The sequence below is a fragment of the Aythya ferina genome (assembly GCF_964211825.1).
Source record: "Aythya ferina genome assembly, chromosome: 4".
Classification (NCBI taxonomy): domain Eukaryota; kingdom Metazoa; phylum Chordata; class Aves; order Anseriformes; family Anatidae; genus Aythya; species Aythya ferina.
The window spans coordinates 73,530,289-73,535,050 of NC_140300.1; positions in this window are offsets into that span (position 1 = coordinate 73,530,289).

The following is a 4,762-nucleotide window of genomic DNA, read 5'->3' on the forward strand; positions in this document are numbered from 1 at the left end:
CAAAAAAAAAAAAAAAAACAAACAAACAAACAAAAAAAAAAAGCCACCTAGAAGGCATCACACAGTTTAAGAGCCAAGGTAACATTTTAGAAATGAAGGAATGTTGTATTGCTGTGTGCATCGCTTGCCAGTTCTCAACAGTAAGTTGTTATGTTTTTAATTGTCAGATGTGACACCACTGCTGCTGGAGGTTCATCACAGAACTGGAATTAAGACCACAAATTAAGTCATATTTGTTGATCTGCCAGACCCAATAACAGAAAGAAAACATGACATCTGAATACCAAAAGGATGGGAATTAATGAAAAAAAAAAAAAAAAAAAAAAAAAAACAACCTAGAAACTATTACAGCACAATGTAAAATTGTATAAAATTACTGCAAATATACAGTTTCTATAGATAAATAACTCCTGTAATCTCAAATTTGAAATTCTTTATGTTAATGTAAATAATTTCCATTAACATGGACAAGAAGCCAATAGGTTGCCTTGTGTGTTTTGTTTATGTTTTCTATGTTTGGGGGGGAGGGAATATTTCTCTTTCAGACAAGAAATGTATGTGTGTGACATAACATGTGGAAGAAAGACAGGAGAAAAAAAAATGCACTGAAATTATAGTAACATAGGTCTTAATCAGACTACTAACTACTGCCAGATCCCTTCCTCATGTGGGAAGCTCCAAGAAATATTAGTATGCACCCAGGGTTTTCAGATATAGTGAAAATACTGATGCTGCCCTGCTGCAGTAATTTACACACAATGTATGCGTAATGGACTTTGATTATGTATGCACCTAATTCCCTTCCTGTGATGGACTGCAATCTGATCTACATTCATGGTCCTTTTGTATTGCAGTGTGTTGTGGCTGCTGAAGGTTAATTGATAGCAATTGACTAAGAAGGCATTTCTCTGTTGGAAACAGGTGGCACTACTTTGAACAAAAATGGTACAGGAGAATCTGAAAACAGTGAAGCAAAGATAAGGTTTATATCTGAAGATATGTGATTTGGAGTGTATGCTCAGATGCAACTTGTTATCATAAGAAGGGACAAGGCATCTTCAGAACTCTAGGTGGCTTTTTTGTTGTTTTGATATTGGTTTTTTGTTTGTTTGTTTTGTTTTTGTTTTGTTTTTGTTTGTTTGTTTTGTTGTTGGTAGTTTTTTTTTTTTTTCAGGCATTTTCAAGGCACAGGCTATGTAAAGAGCAACGTAGCCTGAGAAAGAATTCCCACTAGAGGCCACGGAAATTCAGAAAAGTAGTGGGGACTACATGAAAAAATTGTATTAAAAAATTGAAATGAAACCGAGGTATGCACAAATCACATTGATTAACTTCTGTTTCTTTTCACCCCTGCTACCCTGTCAGTATGCTGTCTATACAAATTGTAGGATTATTTCCATGATGAGTAGGCTGAGTCTGCCTCTTGGATTGCTGTAGACCAAGCTGATGTTGATGTTTGAAACAACCGTAAAATACAATGAACACATTAATTGTATCTGATCGCCCTGAGCATCAGTGTCTTAACCCTCTGCTTAATGTTTTAAGCTGCAAGGTTTATTTTAGAATCAGGTGTGCAATTAGTTCTGAGTGTGTAATTAATGTAGAAAGTGATTTGTGTGTGTTAGCCAAATTGCTTCAAACCCTTAGTGCTTTTATTCATTGGATCTGTTTTTGGTGTTGGATAATTATTTGGATATACTTCTCTTTTTGATCTTATGCCTTCAAACTCTTCAGATTTTTGTTTTTATGCTATCATGTATTTTTGACTCCACTTAACACATACGATTTAGAGATGACTTTAAATTAGTAAGCAATTACTCAGAATATTAGAAAAAATTGGCACAAGCTTCAGTATTCCATATATGTTTATGAGTGATAAATTCATGTTTTGTGACTATAAGCAACTTTGATTTTTCAATCTAATTAATAGAAATTTGAATAATTTAATATTTTATTCCTAATTACTGCAACGTCAGGAGAACATGTTTCTATTCAATGTAAAAGATAGAAATTAAGGAAGGGACACAAATCAAACACTATTTTTACATTTGTGATTCTTTCGTAACTCCTTCAGAGGACCTCACAGGACTGCTTCCTGAAAATATTCTCTGTAAAACATTTCAAAGCTTCATCTCTATGTGTGATATTGTGGTGTAAATGCCTGAAGTAACTAGGAAAATAAAACTAACATTCACATTTTTAAGGAAAAGGTACAGCATTGAAGAGGCTTTCAGGGTAGGGCATAACTGCTTTATCATAGCGTTCCCTAGGCTCCCAGCCTTAGATGCTATCGCGCTGGGGAAACTTGGTGTGCTAGCTCTAAGGAACAGCACGGAGCATAGAGTGGAGTGGAGACACCATGGCTAGGCTCTGTAATCAGATGGGACCTCGATTGTTCTTGTGCACAAAGCTGCACTTTTTGCCACCCTAAGCCAAAGACCTGTCATGTTTTGACAAATGCTGTACCCTAGTGTACTTTTTGCTCATTATAATATCATTATAATACCAAAACACACCTCCATCCCAAAAGCTACCCGCCTCCAAGGTGCGACCACCCCTCACTGAGCATGCGCTCTGAATTCCTCGGAGCCTATTACTTTAAACGGAGACGGGAAAACTTTACACCAATCATAACTAAGATATGCTTGACTAGAGCCACTCAAGCTCCACCTAAAAGATAGAAAATAATATAAATTGGCCCAAGAGAAAGGGGATGTTAGGGAAGATACCACCGTCAGGGGAGATACCATCCCGAGGACAACATCCTTAGGACCTCCTGACTCTTGGGATCAGTCGACGGGCTGAGCCTCTCTTCCCCCCCCATTGGGACGCCTTTGGGTGAGATCTGAATACTTGCTTATAAACCTCTATAGAGTCTTTGATCCTTTTAACGCGTTTATTTCTAGGCTGCGCACCTGTAACATCTGTAAACACCTGTAACACCTGTAACATCTATAACATCTGTAACACCTGTAACATCTATAACATCTATAACATCTGTAACATCTATAACATCTATAACATCTATAACACCTGTAACACCTATAACACCTATAACACCTGTGTATTTTATGCATACTTACTTGCTTTTGCAGACAGTCACTATCGCCGGCAATCCAAAAGAACCTGATTATCTGTTGCTGTAATAAACCATACTTGATTGCATTGTGATAACTCTCATTGAGTGCAACGAGGGTGAGGGTGGTTATCCGTGATAGTTCAGTGTTCTGAATCTAACCAGACCCCCAGGCGGTTAATGCATTTTTGGTGAATGTCCGAACGGACCCCCAGATGGTTAATGCGTTTTTGGTGAATGTCTGAACGGACCCCCAGGCCGTTAATGCGTTTTTGGTGAATGTCTGACTGGACCCCCAGACGGTTAATGTGTTTTTGGTGAATGTCCGACTGGTTCAGTAACCTGAATCTGACCGGGCCCGTAACGGTTAATCAGCTACACCCCTTAACGCGACAGATATGCAAGGTCTAATTTTCATGGGAGAGTAATAAGCCAATTTTGAGCTGTGGTCCAAAAATGTACATTTGTTTTGGAAACAATTCGGGCTTATATGTTGGAAAAGAAGTCACTAAATCAGTATGGATCAGTATCTATTCATAGGCAATGCAACCCAAACTGTCAGAGACTCCTCAGAGAGTGCTTTGGAGTGATGGTAGTTTAATATAAAATATACTTGCTGCCTCTCATTTAATCCCATCACTGGATAAGAATTTCCAAAGGCTGCAGTTCCTTTGCTAACATCTCCATGGTCTTCCCCTGCCCAGATCAAAGATGCAGGAAAAGGTTCTTGTATTAAAGCTCCAGCACAAAAGAAATCACATCACAAATAGAGATACCTCAAATACATTACACATCGGCTAATTAAGCTGTGATCTGGAATTAACGTGCACAGGACTGGAGCACAACATGTGCTCTATAGTATCCACAAGTGCTATACAAGGGTATACTACAGTAGCACTATGTTAATCTTATTAATTCATGCCTTGTTTAACTACGGGAAGGGCCTCCACTCTGGAACCAGATGCAGTTCCATCAAAATTCATGTGCGTAATTTGTGGTTTCTGGGAGTGTGAGCATTTTGTGGTTTCGGGGATGTTAAAACTTTCACAGTTCATATTTACATTTATTTTAACAACACTGGCATCTGAGCAATTGATGTTTAAGGTTTTATTAATGGCAAAATTAAAATATCCTGTGTCCTGAGGTCCAGGTTGTATGTAAGATTTAGAGTACTCAGCAGGAAAACACACAACAGACAACATTACTGTAATGGTGTTACTGTTGGTTACTGTTGTGCTGAGGGGCTTATGGTTAGGATCCAATCAGGAACAATGGTTACGATCCACTGCATTAGTGTTGACCCCACTGTGTCCGTGCAGACCCTGCAAGCACGGAGCTTTGATCTGTTTGCATAAACACAGCTTCATCCATAAAAGCATATGATTTTTTTCCCCACAAATCGGGATGTCAGGTTGGAGAGAGTCCATGGATGGGAAGAAAAGGATGACTGGCACAGTCTACCCAGTACTGCACTGCTCCCTCCAGATGCCACAGAAACACTCCTGAAACAGAGCTGTGCCAGGGTCATGGCTCTGACTGAAACTGATTCCCCTTCAGTAAGTGGGTGGCAGCTCTGACATTTAGATAATTTGGTTTTAGATAGTTTGGCTTTATCTTGTTCATTCTAGGATACCTAGAATGTACAATATTTTGTACTGTAAGTATTGCTTACATCATTTTTGTTTT